The sequence below is a fragment of the Canis aureus genome, chromosome X, assembly GCF_053574225.1.
Source record: "Canis aureus isolate CA01 chromosome X, VMU_Caureus_v.1.0, whole genome shotgun sequence".
NCBI classification, from domain to species: domain Eukaryota; kingdom Metazoa; phylum Chordata; class Mammalia; order Carnivora; family Canidae; genus Canis; species Canis aureus.
The window spans coordinates 9,008,960-9,032,870 of NC_135649.1; the positions used below are offsets into that span (position 1 = coordinate 9,008,960).

The window sequence follows — 23,911 nt, forward strand, 5'->3', positions numbered from 1 at the left end:
ATAAAAGCTGCATTTGATCTTGTGAAGGTCAGTGAGCTGTTCTACTCCTTGAGTTGTGCTGTGTGTAGAGCCCTACCTAGTTATGTGCCAATCACTTAGCGTTTGTATTGTTGGTTTGTCTAAATAGAGTGGTGCTCTGTAAGATTTTTAGTGGTAGCCTTTAGCCTATTGGTAATGGTGATGCTGTATTGATCTTCTTCTTGTGTGGCTTGAATTTCACAGCTCCCTGCTAAGTCATTTGGTTATGGTATCTGACAACTTCATAATGTCTTCAGTGGTCCAAACCTGGTAATTGGAAAACCAAGTGATGATGTTATAGAAGATAAAGATCTTTTCTAAGGTAAGAAAAGTACACAGAAATGTACTTGTTTTTCTTTGTTATCCCTGTTAGTCTAGAAAGACATAGTACTTGAGAAGAGCCTCATTGAGGAAAGATATAAGTTGAAGGGAATATATTGGAATTTTGTAGGGTTATGGAAAAAACTATATAGTTGTGAAGGTGATATGATAGAGAAAGCTACTTTTTTTTAAAAAAGATTTTATTTGTCAGAGCATAAAGCAGGGTGAGTGGCAGGCAGAAGAAGAAGCAAGCTCCTTGTTGAGCAAGAAGTCTGACATGCACCTCAATCCCGGGACCCCAGGATCATGACCTGAGCTGAAGGCAGACGCCCAACTAACTGAGCCACCCAGGCATCCCAAGAAAGCTACTTTTGATAACGCAAGGGCAATTAAGATAAGTCTAGTATATTCATCTCTACTCTGTGCAGTGCCCTATCCAGAAAGGCGCTCGTTATGGATTCTAAGTGTAACGAGTACCTTTCTGGATTGAGTAATGTCCAGTAAGGGCAACATGAGTTGTGTACTTCCGTAGGTGATAGGTTTGGAAGTGTATGTGACCTTGATCTGCCTACTTTGCAATCCTGAGAGTGCTTCTGCAGCCACCTGGGTGTAATTTTAGCCATTTGTAAGATGATTTGAATGGCCAATTTCTAATGTTGTGAACTCCTTCATTTGCAGAAGATAAAGCTATTTTGTAGTGAAGGCAGAGAAGAACATGCTAGTTTACTTTGTGTTACCCTAATCTTTGAGGAACCATACAGCAGGTGTGATACAAAGAGGAGGATGCATATTGGAGGGCATTCAGTTCCATTGGCATTCTTCAGGGTTATAAAAAATCTTTGCTGGAGTCATTGTGTGTTTGGTTGAGAGAAAAAAAAGTATATCTGAGAATGAGAAAGGACTAGATAGGTTTTTTACTCTGTGTTTTGATGTGCCCTGTGACTTACTTAGTATTTTTGATTAGTTAGACTCTGTTTTTAATATTTGGGTAGAAGAACACTTCTTGTATATGGTTATGGAGATGGATCTTGAGTAGAACTGCCTGCATTGAATCCCGGAAGGCCATGTCCATCAGCTGGGTCTGATGGTAGGTCATCCACACTATGACCTCCGAGTTCCATTCTAATCTGTGTGATCACCTTCAGAACAGAAGATGGAGATATTGCTTAATAGAAGAAAACACAGGAACAACATGCTTGGTCTTCCTGGATCCTCTTCATCATCTAGGTTAAGATTGACAAGCTGAGAGTATATTGTTTTATTTTGTTCATATGTTTATTTGTTTTTGACAGTATTTTTACTGTGTGAACAGTGCAAGTCAGAGTATACTGGTCAACATTGGCTAGTGTTGTGGAAAATGTTGGGTACAGTTACTGAGATACAGGGAATGGTAGATGAAAATGACATTTGAGTATGGAAGTAGGACATTGAAGGTAGGTCATCTGCCCTGAAATCATGTTGCATCCAGTTCCCCTGCCCAGAAAGGTGCCCATCACATATGTGTAACAAATGACTGAGACGGGTAATGTTGGAGAAGATAAATGGTGGCAGTGGTCCTTGGAACAGTGTTGAGAATGAAGACACTCGTGTCCTTGATCCTCATGCTTTGAATTAAGTGGACCCTGGAACACACCTGGATCTCAGGCCCCCACAAGTTCATTTAAGTGTTGCATTTCTAACAATGTTTATATCTGTAGATATATACCATGAAAATATATTGTGATTCATGAAAAGCACACAGAAAAACCTTGTTCTCTCTCGTTTGCATGATAGAGCAGATAAAGTTAGACCTGACAAGGGATTTCCCACTCATGAGGTAATTAACTGGAGTGCTGTTGATTGGCTTTATCTTGGGTTATGAAAAATATTTGGTAAAGTCGTCATGATGCGTTGGGTAGAGTGACGAGAGAGCTACATGTCCAAGTTCTTGGTGGACTGGACAGATATTTCACCTTGAAGCCATGCTGTATCTAGAGCACTGCCAACAACGTGCCAGTCACATAGTGCACATGTTAACGTTGCTTCTGTATGTAGAGTAATGCTCAGGAAAACTGTTTCTGGTGGCATTTGTATCCATGAATGGCATTGGAGCTGTTGGACTTTGGAATGCCAACCTTGAATTCAAGAGGTCTTTGAGAGCGACCTCCAGATTATTTTAGTGTTCTATTCCTGTGTGTCCATTTTCAGAATGTAGGAGATGTGTCTTCCTAAAATAAGAGAACATGAAAATCAGCCTTTTCTCCCTGGTTCCTCATAATCATGCAGGTAAGTGGTAGGATAGGTGAAGATGTATTTCAAATATTGGAGGTTTTCAAGTTGGAGGGCTCTGTTTGGCCTTTAGAGGCTTATGAGAAGATCTCTGTTAAAGTATTTGTTAGGTGGTTTGAAGTACGATGAAGTACGATGAGTACAGGATGAGTACAGGGTGTATTCGGCAGGTCCTACAGGTCGACTTCATGTATAGTGCTCCGCTCAGAAAGATGCCAGTTACTTGGCTTCATATACCCATGTAGGTAGAGTGATGCTCAAGTGGAATAATTGTTTTTCATAGAATTCAGAACAATGATGGGGGGGTATGTGCCAGTGTCCCTGAGTTTGTCTTGAGCTGCGGGATCCCTGGCAGTCACCATGATCTCAGACATCCTCAAGTTCATTTCAGTAATTGATTCCTCCTAATGTGATAAAGTTTAGGGAAGAGGAATATAGTGTGTAGGAGAATGAATATAGGACCAAGCTTGTTTTCCCTGGGTCCTCAGAATTATCTAGATGAAAATAGAGATGTTTAAGATCATCACAAAGGGAACAAAAAAAGTTGGAGGGCAGTGGGTTGACCTTGTCTAGGTTTAAGGAACTGCATTGGGTATAAGCATCAAGATGTGGTAGGCAGAGAGATGAAGGCTACTTCTCAGGGGTACCTGGGTGGCTCCAACGTTTAAGCTTCTGACTTCAGCTCAGGTCATGATCTCAGGACCATGAGATGGACTTCCTTGTCAGACTCCCTGCTCAGCCGAGGGTCTGCTTCTACCTCCCTCTCTTTCTGTGCCGCCCCCATGCTCTCTCGCTCCCTTTCAGATAAAGTCCTACACATCCACCACCATGTGATTACTGTCCTTGTCTGCAAGTTGTGGGTCTTTTATCCCATCTTTACATGGTGCCTCTTATGGTGGAGTGATGCTCAGTAAAAACAATGTTTGTTACAGTCTTTGGGCAGCATTGATGTTGGGGCTATAGGCATCTGTTAGCTGCCTAAGTTGAAATCAGAAATTGCCTAGCAGTTAGCTGTATGTCAAGCATTCTCCAGAGGAGTATAGTCCTCCTTTCCTAGTAAAGTGGACACTTAGGGAAGAGAATATGAAGATACTTCTCAATATAAAAAGTAAGAAAAGCAAGCATGATCTTAAGAGTCCTTGAAATTCTCCAGGACCATGTAGAGCAAGTGAGGGGGTGACACCTGAGCAAAGCTTGCAGTTTGGAGAGTCTTGGGTTGGATTTTCCTAGAATCTTGGAAACCTCTTTGGTCGAGAAATGGTGATACAGTGGGTATTGATGAGAAAGGGACATCCGTTAATGCCAGTTTTACTGCGCAGATTAGTTAATGTGAGTTAAGCTTTGTGCAGTTCTCTGTGTGGGGAAGGTATTGATTGCCTAGACTAGGTATTTAGTGCCTGTCTTGGGAGAGAAATGGTCTACAAGAAAAATGTCTGTGGTTGCCTTGAGAGAAGTAATGGTGATGGAAATTTATGTGTCCTAGACATTCCTGCCTTGAATCTTTAGAGCCTTTCCAACCACCTGGGCCTCTCATCTCAGGCCAACTCAAGAAGGTTTCAGTGATCCCTTCCTACAACCTGAACACCTAAGATATAGAGAAGACGCAGATAAGTTTCTACTAGATGAAGAAAACAGAATCAGTCTTGTTGGCTTTATTACTAGGACATTATCATCATCATCATCATCATCATCATCATTCTCATCATCCTCCAGGAAAATGTGGAGTATGTGAGGGCATCTCCAGTAGGGAGTTTTGCATTTGTATAGCAGTTCAGTTGAACTTTATTAGAGTTATAAGAAAAAAATGATGGGTTCAGTCATCATGATATTTAGATGTTGAGATATTAGCTTCATTTGATAGTTGAAAATTACCAGGCAGATGTAGATTGAAGCCATGCTGTGTGTTGTGCCTACCCTAGACTATGTGTAGTTTAGTGCCTGTCTGGATGGAGTACAGACATGAAGAAAAACTTTCATAACCTTTGGTCCCATGATGCGGATGGAAATGGTTGCATGTTAGCTGCCTGCTTGAACTCTTGAGGGGCCAGGTGACCACTTTGATGTCAGGCATCTTCAGGGTAGTTTCAGTGGTCCATTGCTAATAATGTGAACACTTAACATATATTAGAGAGGATGGAGTAACATTCTAATAGAAGAGAATATTGTAAACGTCTTATTCTCTCTTTGTCCTCATCACCTAGTTTAAAGGTAAAGCACTGAGGGCATCCCCCAGATGGGTTGGGGTACATGTTGCAGGTCAGTGCTTTGGGATTATCTAGGTTGATGGCAAGATACTTGAGATGCTCAAGATTTTGTGGAGAGAGATGCACAAGTTATATTCGAGATGTCTAAGGGAGACAGGCCAGGTCATAAATAATAATCTGTGCTGTGTGCGGTGCTCTACTCAGATTTTGATCAAATAGACTACATGTAATTTGAGCATCTCTGGGTAGAGCAGTGCTCAAAAAGAGCCAAGTTTGTGATCGCCCTCAGTACAGACAACACGATTGGCAGTGGAAATGTATATGTCTCAAGTTATACCTGCATTGAACTCTGGATGGCTCTTGCAGAGAACCATCTCACTAATTCTCAATGCCATTTTCTTGGTCCAATTGTAACAATGTACATGCATCCATTTTAGGAGATGACCTTATAGAAGAAGAAGCTCGTTCTCTCTGTGGTGATATCCCCAATGAAGGGAGGCTTGCAAATTGCAGAGCAGTGTGTTTAGTGTAGATGAGGTTTAGGGGAAACTGTGTGGTACAGTCAGTGTGATGTGGTGGGGAGGGATGAACTACATATGTGACTGTTCTGGGGTCCTGAGAATGTCCTCCATGTTTAGCTCTGGCTGTGTACTGTGCTCTATCCAGAAAGCTGCCAACGACCTCTACTAGGTGTATTGGTCCCCATCTCAGGACCAATGTTGATCTCCACCGTAACAGTGTTGTCTTGGCCTTCAGACCAGTGATAGGATGGAGATTCATCTGTTCTTGAGTTGTTTCCTTGTAATAATTAAGGAAGGTCCTGACAGCCAAGAGTATGATTCAGTGGTTTCTTTTTTCTTTCTAAAGATTTTATTTGTTATGAGAGATAGAGAGAGAGAGGCAGAGACACAGACAGAGGGAGAAGCAGGCTCCATGCAGGGAACCTGATCCCGGGACCCCAGGATTACGCCCTGGACTGGAAGGCAGACGCTCAACCACCGAGCCACCTAGGTATCCTGATTCAGTGGTTTCTTGCTAATGGTATGAATACTTAGAAGTTTAAGAAAGTAGCAATATTTTGTAATACAGCGAGAGAACAGAGCAAGAACTTTCTTCTTTCTTGGTCCTCATAAACATCCAGGTAAACACAGTAAAATAGGGCGTATCACTGGTGGAATGATGCAGGTCTCAGGGCAGTTTATTAGCATTGTCTGGGGAAATAGAAAAATCTTCTGTATGGTACTCTGTCATAGGGTGAGAGATGAAAGCTACATCTGAGATTGTACAGGGGACCTGATAAGTCCTATTCCATGTAACCTTGCCATGTGATGAGGCCTTTCTCTGAAAATGTTGGTCACTCAGACTCTATATAATCAGCACCTGGGTCTGTATGGGAACATTCTGTAGGGACACTGTTGGCCTTCAGTCCTGTGATAGGGATGAGATAGCATGTGTCCTAACCTGCATGCCTTGGATGAGGAGTGCCCTGGTGGACCCATGGTTTGATCTCAGGCATACTTCAATGGTCTTTTCCTCACAGTGTGAGAAAGTACAGTTTAGAGAAGATTAAAATACTTTTTCATGGTTGAAGAGAACTTGCGAACAAGCTCTTTTTCTCTGGACTTTCTCATCTATTTTAGCATAGAGCAGTTGAGGGGATTCTCTCTGATGGAAGGTTCAGCATAGAGCAGTTGAGGGGATCCTCTCTGATGAAAGGCTGTAATTTGGAGGGGGCAGTATTTGGGCCTTACTTAATTAAGCATATCGCTGAATGCTCAGCATGAGCCTCAAGATGTGGGGAGAATGGAAGGTACATGCAACAATGCTGGGAACACTGGGCTGATCGATGGCGTTGACCTATAATGTGTGGAGTCTTCTACTCAGAATGGTTCTGTTCCTATAGATATCGTGTTATGGGTACCTATTTGGGTAGAGTAACGCAGATCACTGAATGAAGATAGAAGTTCATCTGTCCTTGACTTGATGCCTTTAACCCCAAAGACCCCAGGCTGCCACCCTTTTCCTGTATGTCTTCAAAATGATTTTGAAATGTATGATATTCCACAAATACGAACACGTACAGAGTAAGGAACATGAAGATGCTTCCTATTATTTTTTTTTTAGATTTTATTTATTTATTCATGAAAGACACAGAGAGAGGCGGAGACATAGGCAGAGGGAGAAGCAGGCTCCATGCAGGGAGCCCGATGTGGAACTTGATCCCGGGGCCCTGGGATCACACTGGGCCAAAGGCAGATGCTCAACTGCTGAGCCACCCAGACGTCCTGATACTTCCTATTAGAAGAGAACACAAATAAGCTTGTACTTTCTGGATCCTCAGAATTATCCAGGAAAAGGTAGCACAGGTGAGAGAGGTTAAAAGTGGGTGGGCAGAGAGGGGAACAAACCATAACAGACTCTAATTATAGGACACAAACTGAGGGTGGCTGGAGGAGAGAGGGGGGCAGGATGGCATAACTGGGTGAAGGATGTTAAGGAGGGCATGTGATGGAGTGAGTCCTGGGGGTTATATAAGACTGATGAATCACAGATCTTTACTGCTGATACCAAATAATATATTATATGTTAATTAATTGAATATAAGTAAAAATTTTTTTAAAAGAAAAAGTTGGTGGGCATGTCTGGCCCGGCAGGGGCGAGAGTGTAGTAACTCGGGCTTCCAAGGGAAATAGCACCAGGAAATAGCACTGAGGCTTCTTCCTCCTCCCCTCCTCCCCCTCCTCCCCCTGCTGGCGCTCACTACCATGGTGGCCAAAAAGAAAGTTAAAGTGAAGAAGGGCCGGCAGGGAAGCGGATGTGCAGAGCTGGGCCTGTGGGCCTCACACCCCCAGCAGCAAGGACTGTGGCATTGGATTTCATGAAGGTACCTGTGGGGCCCAACTCCATCCATCTGGTGTAGGGTGCCCTGCAATTGGAAGAAGGAGTTTGGAGCTGACAGAGATTCATAGCTGTGGGGGGTGGGGGGGCTTATGACAGGGACTTGGGCACCAGAGCCCACCAAGGCACCCTTCATATGGCATGGTACAACGCCCAGTGCTAGGAGACCATCCATGTGACAAGCCCTGCACTCAGTGACCATAGCCAGGAAAGGGAAGGTTAAGGACTAGCTCCCAGGTCTGGATGCCAAGGAGTCTGGACTCGTCCTCTCCCACTCATGTCCCAAATGTCTTACCCACCAATGCCTCTTGTCTGCTCATTAGCTTTATCAGTCATATTCTCCTTTTGCCTTTCATTCCACCGCCCCCACCCCTAGGTGGGGATGGACAAGGGATTGTGGACAGTGAGGCTCCTGTCCCAGAGGGATGTGATTTCTTATAACCCCCTTTGTTCTTCCCCAATAAGATGCCATTACTAAGAAACAAACCATTGTGTTTTTCCTAAAAAATTTAAAATAAGACTTAAAAAGTAATAGAAGTTGAAGGGTAATAATTCTTCATTTTGCACTATTATAGAGAAAGAGTTAACTGTTCTCATCATGTGACAGGAGAGTTGAAAGCTACATTTCAGAGTATGAGGGGGGGCTAGACAGGTCCTTTCTTCTGAGCCATGCTGTGTGTAGAGTACTATTGAAAAATATGTTGACAACTTACTGGATGTGTTATTAGCATCTGTCTGGGTAGAATACTTTTTTAAAAAAGATTTTATTTATTTATTTATTCATGAGAGATACACAGAGAGGCAGAGACACAGGCAGAGGGAGAAGCAGGCTGCATGCAGGGAGCCCCATGTGGGACTCGATCCCAGGACTCCAGGATCACACCCTGGGCTGAAGGCAGTGCTAAACCGCTGGGCCACCAGGACTGCTCTAATCTTGGAAATCTTAAGTAAATGGAATAGGTAGATCCCCGCAGAAGGAGGAATACAAGTCAAAGGGCAGCAGAGCTGTCTCTCGTCTAGAGTTTCAGGAAAATACTGGGTTCAGCCATCATGACGCATTGGAGAGAGAGATGAAAATTGGGTTTGTGAGGAGGTGAGCATCTGGACATGTCCTTCACCTTGAAGCCATTCTGTATGCTGTGCCCTGCCCTGCCTGGAAAGGCACCACTTACTTTGACTAATGGTAATTGGCGCCCCTCTGGGTAGGGTAAAGCTCAACAAGAACAAGGTTTCTGGTGGTCTTCAAAACTGTGATGGGGATGGAGGCACGTGTGTCTCCCTGAGCTGCCTGCCTTGAACAAAGTAGGGCCCTGGGAACCAAGTGTAATCTCTGGGAAGTCCAAAACTATTTCTGTAGTTGATTCCGTACAACGTTGTGATGACCTGTAGATTAGGGGGAAGAAAGGATATATTTCCTCATGCAAGAAGGAAAACCAAAAGCAAGATTTTACTCTGTGGAACCTGCTAACCATCTAGGTAATGGTAGTCCACATGAGGCCATTGTGACTGAGGGAGTTTTGCGGTTTTGAGGACAGGGATCGACAATTTTCCTGTGTTAGGGGAATATATTTTGTATAGTCTTCACACTGTATCAAGGGGATAGAAAACTACTTTCTTCTAGTCATGTTGGGCTTTGCAGGGTCTCTCTTAAGCACCATGTATTTTGAAGTGACCTAGCCACCTGGATTGCCTTGGTAGAGGAATAATCAGTTACAACATTGGTGGTGACCTTCTGTCCCATGATGGATTTGGAGATGTCATATGTCTTGAAGATGATTGCTTTAATAAAGTTTAGGGCCCCAGAAACCCCCTGTGTCTTATTGCACAGATTTTTATGACCATTTCAATGGCATATTTCTAATAGGGTATATGATAAAGCTTAGGGAAAGCATAGATAATTCCTTATAGAAGAAGAGACATAGGAAAAATTTTGTTTTTTCTGTGTCCTCATTATCCTAAAACTGAGAGGATGCACACTGAAGAAGGTGTGAAAGTGGAAGAACAGTGTGTATGTTCATGAAAAAGGATACGGTCTTCATGGTAGTGTGGAATGAAAGATGAAAGCTGGATTTGAGCGTATGACATGGAAGAGGTAGGTCATCCACCTTAAAGCCAAGCTGTGAGTAATCCCTTCCAGAGTGAATTATTATCTTATATCTAATCAATGAATTTCAGGGTTATAGGGAACTCCAAAAGGAAGTGACTGTAATGATGTAGTTGCGCATCACACATTTGCTATTGAACTGCCTGCCTTGAACTTCTGAGGGCCCTGGAAGTCACCTGCAACATAGTCCTACTATCAGTTATTACCATGGGTAGTCCATAAGAATGTGAACAGCTACATATTGGAGAAATAATGATCGTTTCCAATTAAAGAAGAAACACGTAAGCAAGCTTGAACTGAGTACTCCTAGTCATCCAGGTAAATATGGAAAAAGGGATTCCTAATTGAGAAAGATGTAAATTAGACAATATTATGTTGGCATTGTCAAAAATTAAAGAATCATGGGACAGGTCATCACAATGTGGTGAGGGTGAGATGGGTGGGATATGGGTGAGGAACAGGCCCTGTACAGCATCGTCTTAGTGCATAATGTATGCAGTGCTCTGCTGAGGAAGGTGCTAGTTGCATTCATTCATAAGAGTAATTAGGACCTCCCTGAGGGCAGTAATGCTCACCTGAAGGACGTCTGTGGTGTCTTCTGGAGCAGTGACGGGGATACCGGAGTATGTGTCCTTGCACTCCCTGCCGGGAAAACGGGAGGGCCCTGGCAGGTAACTCTGTGAGGTCTCGGGCATCATCCAGCTGTCAGCAGTCCATTCCCATCGTTGAAGAAAGAAACACAAAGACTCTTGTACAGACACAAGCCTTGTTCATGCTGGGTCACACTCCATAGCAGGGCTCCCCTAACCCTAGAGTGTGTGAGTGGATCCTCCCAGAGGGAACAGTGCCCGTTGGAAGTGATTGATACTTAGGATCAGCGGTCAGTAATGGACACACTCATCCTGATGAGAGGAAGAGTGAGGAGGAAGGTACATTTGACAGGGCAGGGGGACTGGGTGGGGTCTCCCTCCTGCCCCCCGCCCCCAGTTAGACTGTGGGCCGCTCCCTAGCCAGAACGGTGCTGATCTGGGAGCCTATGTGCTGTGGATGCCTATTTGGGTAGTGCGATGTTCTATAAGAATGTCGGGGTGGCCTTCGGAGCCGCAGTGGTCCCTGGGGTGCCCGCCTTGTAAGGAGGGGCTCCCAGCACCCCTGGATTTGTTACCGTCACGGAGAGCTCAGTGTTGCATACCTACTGGGGCAGATAATGATGCTTGTAGGGGAAGAAGAGGACACTGGGACAGGGTGCTGCTGTCAGGCCACCTCTTGTCTCAGTAGATGGAACAGGGAGAGGGGCCCCCTGGAGGAAAGGCCCGCAGCATGTGGCAGGAGTCCAGGAGCCTCTAGTGACACTGCTCACGCTGTGCCAGAGAGGGAGAAGGAAACTTGGACTTTGCTGAGTTGCCGGGTCTGGCCAGACCCTCTCCTGCGGGCCACACTGAGTTTGGGGTCCTACCCAGAAAAGTGCTGATGAAGCAGGATACGGATTATTAGTGCCTGACTGAGTGGGGTCCCAATCAGTAACATAACTGCCCGTGGTGTCCTTCAGCTCAGTGGTGGAGGCCCTGGGAGTGCTTCTGTCCTCGATGTTCTGTACTTAAAGCCAGCAGCCTATTGGCAGCCACCCAGACCAGATCTCAGATGACATTAAAACAGTGTTTCTTAGGATATGGGGGTTGATGAGGCAGAAGAGTCCGTTATAATTCTGCCTCTGGCTCGGGTCAGGATCCTGGGGTCCTGGGAAGGAGGGCCGCATTGGGATCCCTGCTCAGTGCGGCACCGACTTCCCCTTCCCACTCTGCCCCCTCCCTGCTCCTGTGTGCTCTCTCCTGTTCACTCACTCTCAAATACAGAAAATCTTTAAAGATTTTTTTAAACAGATTTTACGTATGCATTAGAAATACAGAGAGGCAGAGAAATACACAGAGGGCGAAGCGGGCTCCTCACAGGGGGCCCGATGTGGGACTCGATGCCACATCCAGGATCACGCCCTGAGCCGAGGGTAGACGCTCAACCACTGAGTCACCCAGGTGTCCCACAGATATTTTTTTATTAGAGTGTAGATGACGCATAGAATTACACCTACTTTAGGCATATGGCTTAAGCTTTATCATTATGCTGTGTTCACAAGTGTGGCTTTTATCATCTATTCCCATACATGGAGATTAAATGTTGTTAAGATCTGTGTTCTAGTGTTCACCGTGAACTCCTAAGGAACTTTGGAAAAAAGAATGAATTCGGACAAAGTTGGTTCTCTGTGAATCCTCCGAACCAACCAGCTAAATATAGTCCAAGTGAGGACATCCCCATGGAGGTAGAAATGCAAGTAGGAGGTCAGTCAATCGGAATTGTATAGAATGATGGGAAAATGTGGACTCTAGCTTTTATGAATTTGCCGGGCAGAGAAAACAAAAGTTCCACTAAAGAGGGGGGGTGATAGGGTTTGTCAGTTCCTGCATCCACAGTGTGTGCAATGTCCTACCCTAAAGGTGGCCATCACGTGGACTAATACATAGTGACTGCCAGCCTGGATAGAGGAACCAGTACCAACCGGTAGTCGCCTGCTGATGAAGAGAGGGCTTGAGGTACGGCAGCCTACCTAGAACACAGGCTTCTTTGTCAGCCACGTGGTCATGCTGTCAGGTACCCAGAAGATGAATTCTGTGATTCGGTCCTGACATGGTGAATGCGTTTCTGTTACAGGAGATGAAAATACTTCGTGCTAGAAGATGAGATAACGGGAATTGGCCTGTTCCCGATGGATCCTCCTCCTCCTCCTGGTAAATGGTAGAAAATGAGGGGAACCGCAGTGATGGGTATGGAAGTCAGAGGGATGTGCATCAGACTGGTTTATGTTGGGGAGCACCTCGCAGACAGACAGCATGGCTTGGTGCAGAGAGACCTGCAAGCTGCACGAGGGAGCGGAAGAGGAACAGGGCCTGTCCGCCATGAACGATGCTGTGTGCAGTGCTTTATTCAGGGAGGTGCTAATGACGTCACCTTAGAGTGATTAGTTCCTGCCTGGATACAGGAATGCTCACAAAGAACGGCTTTTGCAGTGGCAGTAGACACAGGGATTGGCCCCGAGGTACCATTTGCCATCGAGTAGACTGCCTCGCCTCGAAGTGCAGTGGGCCCTGGCAGACGCCTGGGGGTTTCTAAGTCCTCCCCGGGATCTTCTCAGGTTTTAGTCCTATCCTGGTGAACACCTAGAAATTAGTTAACAGGAGGGTGCTTCATAAAAGGAGAGGAGAACAGAAGAAGGCCTTCCCAAGGGGCTGCTGTGTCATAGACCTCCCCCAGATGACTGTGGTCAGGCCTTCTGAGCTCCTTTGAACCCCTGGAGGTGAGAGAACGCGCAGATACCATCTGTAGAAGAGAACACAGAAACATGGAGGTTGTCTGGTTGGTTTAATCATCTGGGCGTGACCATACAGCGGGAGAAGGATCCACACTGAAGCCTGTTTTCAGGATGGAAGGTAGGAAATGGACGTCATCCCTGGGCAAGTTAAAATCCACAATATTCTCTTGGTGAGGTGGGAGAGAGCTGCAAGCTACATTTCAGAAAAAGAGGGTGACGAGGCAGGTCCTCTTCCATGATCCAGGCTCAGTGAAGCGTTTTTCTCAAAAACGTGTTGGTCGCTTGGACTGTCGATACTAGAACACTCAGGGTGATTGACCGTGTAACAGAAACGAGTGTGCGGTGTTGTTCAGACCCCCGATGGGATTGTCGACACAAGTGTCTTTGGTTGCCTTGAGCACAGGCAGCCTTGGGAAGTACTTGTACCTCCTATCTGGTGGGTTCAAGATAATTCTAGGCGTCCCATCCCTGAGAATGTGAGCACAAACTGTTAAGAGGAAGATACTTTGTAATGGAAGAAGGCAGGAACAGGCTGTTTCTTGGGAGGCATATACGTCATTGGTGTAAATTGGAAGAGCTGCTGATCACATGTGAGTGTCTCTTGCAGTGCGGACGTGCCCACAGCAGCATTTTGTGTGATTGTGAAGCAGTCTTGTGTACCATCACCCTGGTTCTCAGGGAGGGAGAGGAATGGGATGGGCCAGCCTGCGAGTGAGCCCGGGCCTGGCGGCTGCCTGAGCACACTGGGAGTTGTGCCCCACCCAGACCGGTGCTGGTTCCAGAGACTAAGCGTAACAGCATCATTCTGGGTGTGGTAAAGCTCCACAGGACAGCGTGTGTGGTGTCCTCGGTGGCTGATGGCGTGCGGGTAAGATTCCTTGTGCTGCCTGTGTTGAACCCACAGTGTGCTGAGAACGCTCTGGGTCAGGTCTCAACGTTTCCTCAGAGAGCTTTCACTGGTCCATTCCTAAGAGTATGAATTCCCACAGATGGATAGAATGACGATCCCTCCTAGAAGAGGAGAATGCCGAAGAATCTGAGCTCTCTGAGGTCTCATAGTGTTCTCGATAAATGTTGGGGTGTCTATGCTGGCCCCGGTGAGGGAGGGAGCCTGTCGCGAGGCAGTTGTCAGCCGTTTGTGGCTGTCCTGTTGCCCATTGAGTCTGTTCTTTGTCATGTGGCCCCAGGGCTGAGAGTGCTGCTTGGGCGGGGGGGGGGGGGGGTGCTGGGCAGGCCACACCGGGTTCTGTGCTGTGTGTAGTGCCCTGCATAGGAAGGTCCTGATTACCAGTATGATGTGTAACAGTGCCTGCCTGGGTAGAGTAATGCTCCACAAGAACATCTTTCCAGTGGGCCCTGTGTCTTAATGGGGATGCAGGTTCCGGTGTCCTTGAGGTCGGTGCCTTGAACCCGGGAAGGTCCTGGCATCCACTGTGTTGGGCCTCAGGCAGCAACGAGATAATTTCAGTGGTTGGTTCCTAATGGGGTGAAGTCCTGGAGTTTATAGAAGATGAACACACTTCTTCGTAGGAGAAGAGAACAGAGGAAATATTTTACTCACTCTGTCCTTAGTCATGTATGGAGATGGGGAGCAAGTAATTAGGGGATCCCCATAGAGAGAGGAAGGTCTGTTGGATTGCTTCGTGTCTGTATTATCTTGAGTAAAATCCTCATGACGTGTGGGGAGACCAGAATGTTGCATTTGTGAGCGACTGTTGTATTGGAAACGTGCTCCACATTGAGGCAAAGCTGTGGTCAGAGCCTTTTGTAAGAAAAGTACCAACCAGTTATCCTTGGTGAAACCCATGGCTTTGTGAGTATCGGCTGCTCAAGAGAAATACTGGTGGTGTCCTCGGTCCGGGAAGCTGGGTCGAGGTGCATGTGGTATTGAGCTTACTGCCTCGAACTCTTGTTAGTCCTGGCAGGCACTTCTGCCTTCGGCGTCATCAGAATGATTCCACTTGTCTATTCTAACGATGCAAGAGCCTAAGTTTCTACAAGGTAAGCAATAGTTGACATTTGAAGCAGAGGGGGGAAAACACAGCGATAGGGTTGGTGTTTGTGTCCTCATCATCGTCCAGGTAATCCCAGAGAAGGTAAGGGATTCCTTCGTGAAGAAAGATGCACGTTAGAGGGCAATCGGTTAGAATCGTCCAGCATTAAGGGAAAATGGTGGGTACAGTGTTAATGTTGTGGCTGGGGTAGGGCAAAAGCTTCGCATGAGAGTGAACAGGGCCCTGCACAGGATCTGTTTGAGCCATGATGTGTGCAGTGCCCTGCTCAGGATGGCGCTGATTACATACTCTAGGAGTGATTAGCATCTGCCTGGGCCGAGTGATGCTCACTAAGAACCACCGTTTGTGTTGCCCCAGCCACCCCTGCTCCATGGGAATGGGGGTGCATTTGTCTTCAAGGTGCCTGTCTTGAACCCAGGAAGGGAGGGCTTGGTCAGTCACTTGTGTCTTTGGCATCCTCATGATGGCCTCAGGGGTCTGTCTGTTCCTTACAATGCGAATTGGCACAGATGGGAGATGAGGAGGATAATCCCTAATAGATGGAGGGAATACAGAGACAACCTTGATTTCTCTGTCCTCATGGTCATGTCTACAGAGGAGCAGTTGAGCGTGCCTCACTGCAAGAATTATGTACGTGTAGCCACTGGGTCTGCATTGTTTTAAGGCATGAGAACATCGTTTTTGTATAGTCCTCATGACGTAGAGGGGGTGAGATGAAATCTGTGTATCAGAGTGAGTGCGAGTGGCTAATGCATAGGTCTCAAAGTATGGTATGTGTCGTGCCCTACGTCAAGAGGTGCTCATGAGGTAATTTAAGTGTTCGCCATACCAGGGTGAGAAGAGAAATGCTCACCAAGAGGAAGGCTTTTGATGGCTTTCAGGTCGGTGAAGGGGCCAGAGGTGTGTGTGTTCTTGAAAATTCTTCCTTGAACCCCGGAATGGCTCTGGTAGGGCCAGCCGGTTTTGATGACGAGCATAAGATGATTCAGTGTTCCATTCTTTTTTGTTTTTTTCTTTTTTGTTTAGGATCTTACTTATTTACTTGACAGAGAGAGACACAAGCAGGTTGAGCAGCAGCCAGAGGGCATAGAGAGAAAGAGGCCCCCTGCTCAGCAGGGAACCCGAAGGGGGGTTCGATCCCGGGGCCCCAGGACCATGACCTGAGCCAAAGGCAGACACTTAATGGACTGAGCCATCCTGGTGCCCTCTGTGTTCCATTCCTAATAACTTTAACACCTTAGGTTTAGAGAAGAATGTGCAAAATAAGTTATTTTCTCTGGGTCCTCCTAATCTATCAGGTAATCCTAGAGGAAACAAGGGATCCTCACTAAAGCCCAGCTACGACAAAAGGCCGGCCAGTCGCTCAGTGTGTAAGATGCTGATCATTCATGTCTTGGGTGGTTGTGACTTCTGGAGCGATCGTCGTTTGCAGCGACTTTCAGCTAGCGATAGAAGAGCTGCCGCAGTTCTTGCACTCCATTCCTGGACTTAGGGTGTCCTACTTCCCCAGTCAGTCTCACCTCGGATTTTTATTGGCAGTGGCGCTTTTCTCATTATGAACACCAGGTTGTTTGAGATTATGCAGAAAATGTTTTTGGGGGGTCTTCAAAATCATCCAGGCGGATTCTATGTGGATCACCATTGATGAAGATTTGCATATCTGTGCATTATGTGGGCATTCTGTCCCGTTCTGTGAAAGCACTGGTCACAGTCCATGTGATTTTTGGGTTCAGATATGAACAGTAGCTCCCTGGGTCTGATGGCAAGAATTTTCAGGATGAGTTGAATGGCATAGTTTTTGTTTTAAAATTTTATTTATTTATTCACGAGAGACTGAGAGAGACAGACACCTAGACAGAGGGAGAAGCAGCTCTTATCAGGGGGCCTATGTGGGACTTGATCTCTGCACCCCAGGATTACACCCTGAGCCACAGGCAGACACTCAACCTCTGACCCACCCAGACATCCCACAATGGTATATTTCTAACAGTTGAAACAAATAAGTGTAAAAGACGAGGAAGAGGTTTTTTTTTTTTTAATTTTAAGCATATAGACAAACCGGTAATAATCGTTTTCATTCTGTATCCTCATAAATATCCAGGTAAATGTATCATAAGTGAATATATCCCCACTGAGTGGAGGTTTGAGAGTTGGAGGGCAACATGTTGGCATCCCCTAGGGTTGTGGAAAAAACCTGAGTACAGTCACCATGATGTAGTGAGGAGATAGAGTAAAGGTACGTTTCACATGTGTGGGAGACTGGGCAGGCCCTATATGTTGAAGCCATGTTATGTGCAGTGCCCTGTCCAGACATCATGTGATCACATAGACTGTGTGATCGGTACCTATCTCTGTGGGGTAAATTGAAACAGGAACATTTATGGTGGCCTTCAGACCATTGATGAAGCTTTCATTGTATTATTTTCTAGCTACCCCACCCTCAGGAGGCCTTTAGCAGGCACCCCAATCTTCTGCTGCATCTTCAAGGTGATATCAGGGTTTCACTCCTATGTGAAAACCTGTGAGGGAGAGAAGATGTGGACACTTCTTGTCAGAAGAAGAGAACAGAGGAACGATGTTGTCTGTGTCCTCAGAATCATCCAGGTAAACATAGAGAACATGTGGGAACCCTTTCTGAGGGAAGGATGCAAGTTGAGGCACAGTGTATGTCATTCCCTGGGTTCATGGGGAAATCCTGGGTACAGTCATCATGACATGTGGTAGGCAGAGCGATGAAGGCTACATTGAGAATGGGAGATGGACTTGGCATACACTCCACATACAGTCTTGTTGTGTGCGATGTCTGGCCCAGAAAGGTGCCACTCCCTTTCACTATGTGTGGTTGATGCCCTTTTGGCTAGAGTAATGCTCAACAAGGATATTTCTTGTGGCCTTTTGACTACTAATGGGGTGGAGTTGGCAGGTGTCATTTGAGGTCCCTTTCCAGAATTAAGCTGGAGATACATTATTTTCAAGATGTTTATGCTTTAAGTATGGCCATTGGGCCAGCGAGTCTTATCCCAACTGATAAGGATGGGGTCTTTTAAGAGATTTTGGTCATCCACTAATACAGAGTAAAGCAAACAATTGTGTGGTATTTTCAAAGATTTTATTTTTTTGAGAGAGAGAGATGGAGAAAGAGGAGGAGAGTGCATGAGCATGGGGGAGAGTGAGAAGCAGACTCCTAGTAGAGCAGGGAGCCCGACGCGGGGCTCGATCTCAGGACCCTGGGATCATGACCTGAGGCATAGGCAGATGCTTAACCCACTGAGCCACCCACGTGTCCCAACAGTTGTGGTTTTAGGGGATCCCTGGGTAGCTCAGGAGTTTAGCACCTGCCATCGGCCCAGTGTGTGATCTTGGAGTCCTGGGATCGAGTCCCACATGGGGCTCCCTGCATGGAGCCTGCTTCTTTCTCCGTTGTGTCTCTGTCTCTGTCTCTGTCTCTGTCTGTCTCTAATGAATAAATAAGTAAAATCTTAAAAAAAAATGTGGTTTTAACTAATGTTAAGGATAATTTTTTAAGGAGATGTTATTTGTGACAGTCAAATGAGAAAATCTACATGGAAATTCTAAAGTACATCACCTTCCTGCTAGACATGTTTGTCCCCTTGATTGTAGTCATGGTTTCAGTGATGTTTGTATGTGCCTCACACTCATCCTGTTGTACACATTAAATATATTCAGTCATTTTTTTATTCAGTCATTTTTATAGTAAGAAGATCTCAATACATGTGTTGAAACAAAGTATATTCCCTCCCAATTAAGCAGTCCTTCAGGAAGCGATTTGTGCTAATTGGTGGCACTACCCCCAGTCCATTTATTAGCTGGACAGAGAACCCATTACGTCATCACCTTTGAACTGGATGGTAGCCCTGGAAACTGTAACGACCACAGGGCTGGGGTATATGATGTAGGACCTATTTTTGTTAAATATACTGTTCTGTGTATATTTAGATATAAAAATTCTTAGCAAATTGAGTCAAATGAAATAATCTTGATAATTTATTAACACCACATAAGAAACATGCTTGTCTAAAGCATATTTTTAATCAATTCCCCAAAAAAAGAAAGAAATCAATTCCGTATACTTGGTGATTAACATGTAGGTGTCTTTTTTCTTTATGTGGCAAGAAACACAGATACCCATTTCGGGGGATGCCCCGGTGGCTCAGTCAGTTATGTGTCCAACTTTTGATTTCCACTCAGGTCATGATCTCAAGGTCATGAGTTGGAGCCCCACCTTGGGCTCCATACTGGGCATGGAACCTGTTTTTAGATTCCCCTCCCCCCACAAAAAAACCCTGTAATTTCAAAGGTATACGGTTCTATTCTGTTGCATATATTTTTTGGTACACCTGTTTTTCAATGTGTTTATTTTTTTTAATATTAGGTATATTCATGCCAACATAGATACATAATCATTTTCACTCAATTCAAGCCTTGATAACTTAGGGAACACATTGGGGAGGGCATGATTGCATGATTTAATGGCTGAAAATGACAAGAACCCTTGATTTTATCAAGTCACAGTTTGAATTGACACAATAGGGCTTTATCAATGCATCTGTTTTAAACTCAGCTTTTCTTCTTGGTCCATGATGATGCCCTTTGAATGATTGCATTTTATTTGGATTATACCATCTGTTGCTATTTTCAGATCTCTTTATGTCCTTTGTTTGGGTCACAATGCTGACTTTCACTAGGTTAGGCCTTGCTACCTTCAAAGTTCTGTCTGTGTCACCTGCAGTAAGATTGCTTCCATTTGATGCAGTTGGTTTTCCTAGCCACAGAGAATCCTGATACCTGGGGAATTAGTCTGGATGATGGGTAGGGAGGGGCTTGGTGAAATTCATCTTCACTTAAATGGAGTTTCTTTGTAAGAAATTTGCTTTTTTATGGAAACAAATGGTATCATGATAACAGTCACTGTTGTATCTGTCACTAGGTTACAAAACAATTAGGTATTTTCTTTTCTTTTTTTTTAATTTTTTTTATTTATGATAGTCACAGAGAGAGAGAGAGAGAGAGGCAGAGACATAGGCAGAGGGAGAAGCAGGCTCCATGCACCGGGAGCCTGACGTGGGATTCGATCCCGGGTCTCCAGGATCACGCCCTGGGCCAAAGGCAGGTGCTAAACCGCTGCGCCAACCAGGGATCCCCCAATTAGGTATTTTCCTACCCATTTTATTTATTTTTTTTAAAGATTATTTATTTATTCATGACAGAGAGAGAGAGGCAGAGACACAGGCAGAGGGAGAAGCAGGCTCCATGCAGGGAGCCTGACGTGGGACTCGATCCCGGGTCTCCAGGATCATGCCCTGGGCTGAAGGTGGCACTAAACCGATAGGCCACAAAGGCTGCCCTTCATACCCATTTTAACATTCTATAATTATAATTTTATATGATGAGGTGTGGTGATGATGAATTTAATTCGAATAAAATCTAAGCATCCAGATTGGCATGGCATATAAGTTAGTATCAAGCCAGTGTTAAGAATGATCATTATTAATGTTTAATAATTATGGCTTTATTAACATTAAACTTTATCATTTTCATACAGGTAGGAATCATTGAGAAAATTGTTAGAGGAGACTGGTAATTTTATTTCTCCTATGATCATGACAGTTGAATACTCCTTTCAAGTTATTTGTATTATTTTTTAATGGTAAATGTTGTTATTCACCAAGACTAGTGAATCTAGGGTATATATACAGACAGATTTATGTACCCTATATAGATCTTTAACAGTTTCCACTCTGGTACCTTAATGTTTAAATTCATTTTTTCCTGTGAAACATAGATGTTTAATTTTAAATGTCATCTTTGGGGCACCTGGGGGGCTCAGTTAATTAGGCATCTGACTCTTGATTTTCAGCTCAGGTCTCCATCTCTTGGTCTTGGGATCAGGCCCAGCATGAGGCTCTGCACTCAGTGGGGAGTCTGCTTAGGATTCTGTCTCCCTCTGTTCCTCCCTCTACGCGTGCTTGCTCTCTCTCTCAATAAAAAAAAATGTCCTGTTAGTTAGGCAGTGGTACTCAGTTTTTGATCAAACAGCGACATAGATGTTGCCATAAAGGTATTTTTTCAGATGAGATTAACATTTGAATCCATGGTCTTTAAAGATAGCTGATTACCTTCTATAATGGGTGAGCCTCATTTGATCAGTTAGTTGAAAACCTGGTCCTTCAAGGATGAGAGAAGGTAATTCTGCTTTTAGAACTCAAGATGGAATATCACCTCTACCCTGGGCCTTCACCATGCCTCTCTGCCATGCATATCTCAGGTTTGGCAACCACACCAATTGTGTGAATTGGATCCTTAATATAAATAGTTCATTCTTGTTTTTACTCCTGCCCTTTAGTGTGTGTGTGTGTGTGTGTGTGTGTGTGTGTAAATCTGATTGGTTCTAATACTCTGAAGAACCCTGAATACTAATATATATTTGTGTCTCTTTAAAGGATGCTTGTGTGTCTTTTTCTTTTAAATCTTTAAAAAAAATTTTTTAAAGATATTTATTTATTCATGAGAGTCACAGAGAGAGAGGCAGAGACACAGGCTCTGTGAGAAACAGGCACCTTGCAGGGAGCCCGATGTGGGACTCGATCCCTGGACTCTGCGATCACATCTTGAGCCAAAGGCAGGCACTCAACCGCTGAGCCACCCAGGCATCCCAAGATGCTCATATGTCTTACTGTATTTGTGATGTGGCTGCATTTTTAGCAAATGGGATCACATAGTGAGCTTTGTGTAACCTGGTCAAACTGTGAAAGTGAACAGATTGATATTTTTCTATATCAAATGTGTTTTCTGGTTTAAGTTTTAAAATGTAATTATTCAGGGCACCTGGGTGGCTCAGTTGGTTAAGTGGCTGCCTTCCACTCAGGTCATGATCTCAGAGTCCTGCCTTGAGTGGGGGGGGGGGTTCCCCTCCTCAGTGGGGAGTCTGCTTCTGCCTCTCCTTCTGCCCCTCCCCCTACTCATGCTCACTCTCTCTGTCTTGCTCTATCTCAAATAAAAATTTTTTTAAAATGTAATTATTTAATGGTATCTACTTTAGGGTTAGTGATGTAAAACTAAGGATGCAGTTTATTTTTAACTTTTTATGTGTTTTTCCATATGTTGTAACACAGAATTCTCTTTTAGCACAGTCTCTGGTAATTACCTGGGTGAGTAACTTCAGCGTGTTAATTTCTGTAACTTGTACATCACGGTGTAGGATATTGCATGTGAAATGATCCTCCTCATTCTTCCTGTTGGAGGATTTGGTCGAAAATCCGATTCATTTTTATATAGACATTAAAAAACAGCATCACTTTGTCAAATGTCTCTGTAACTTTTAGCCTTCTCACGTTGGTTTTGCAATGATGGGAGTTAAGCAAGATGAAAATCTTTACGTAATAGAACTTGTTCATCCCCTGGTGTAGGTATATGTGGTATAGATTTTGTTTCTTTCAGGTCCTTCAGGAAAGTCATGTTGCAGCCTTCATAGATAGATTTAATGGTTGTTACAAGTTTATTCCTAGCACTTTTATTTCTTTTTGTTTTTATGTGGATCACATTCTCCTGCCCATCCTGTTTACTGTCTGATGGTTGGTGGTAGACAGGTAACATGGTAGTTTTGCCAACTCAAGTAACCTATCAGTTCTTAGTTAGTTGGATAATTTCATTTAAAGGTTTCAGGAAGTAGAAGTAAATAAACTTTCCAAACACATTACCTCTGATGAACTGGTTTACACTGGAATAGCAAAATAGGAGGATAGCACCTTCATTGCTAACTTTTTAAATTTCATCTTTCTAACTCTTGCTCGGGCTTTCTTTTTATGGATTCCTTTTCCTTTTGAGAAGTCGATAGTAACGTCTGTAGTTTTGAAGGACTAGGTTTACAGCACATTCTGTATCACCCACTGTGTCTTCCTGAGTCCCTGCCATCTGGAGACTTTTTGGTTTGAAAAACAGGGCACTTTATTATATAGGTTACTTTTTATCTCATTAGAGAAGTTGTTGAAAAGAGTTCATTCTTGGTAATAAGTAAGTTTGCAAGTAGAAAATCCATGTGTCCTAATTAAATGGGTTTTTGCACATATGGATCTAATCTTGTGATGATAAAAATGCTTTTGCTTTCAATTTCCAACAGTATTTTCACATGTTGTCTCAATACAAATTAGGACTATAGAGTAATTAAAAGTTTATTCACTTTTGGGTTGTTGTAAGTGCCTTACCACAGAAATGATTGAGGTACCTTGTTTCCCAAGTACATAATTATTCACCAAATGATACATACCACTTTTACAACTACTCTAGTAATAATAACCATAACTGGTACTAGTAGACTATATTACTGAGATGAAGTTCAATTTAAACAGGAAAGCTACCTGTTTAGAATGTAGCTATAGGGGTGTGTGTGTATATATACTGTGTTTACAAAAATAGAATTATATTATTCAACATACCATGGATAGCTCCACTCATAAATACGTTTTATTAAAGTTTGTTGTAAATTCCTACACTTTAATCAATGCAGAATGTGTGATATGGGGGCAACACAGTGAGGATTTTGATTATTTTCCTTTTCAAATAGGAATTAACTAAACACTATTTTAGGTATCCATTTTCTTCCAGTTAACTCTGACTCTTTGAACCTATTCCACACCATTTCCATAATGACAGCTTTAACCTAGAGAATGAATTTAACCTAGAGAATAATTTTATCTCCTTAAAA

At 44.2% G+C, this 23,911-nt stretch overlaps 1 long non-coding RNA gene across 10 annotated transcripts in view; it reads left to right on the plus strand.

The window, feature by feature from the left end:
• Positions 1-237: 237 nt before the first annotated feature.
• Positions 238-23,911, plus strand: part of LOC144309147 (uncharacterized) — a 91,000-nt gene continuing 67,326 nt past the window's right edge. For 2 of the 10 annotated variants that reach the window (XR_013375242.1, XR_013375243.1), the window contains exon 1: positions 14,421-17,793. This is a non-coding gene — a long non-coding RNA (uncharacterized LOC144309147). The other 8 variants (XR_013375238.1, XR_013375239.1, XR_013375236.1 and 5 more) reach the window with 8 other exon arrangements.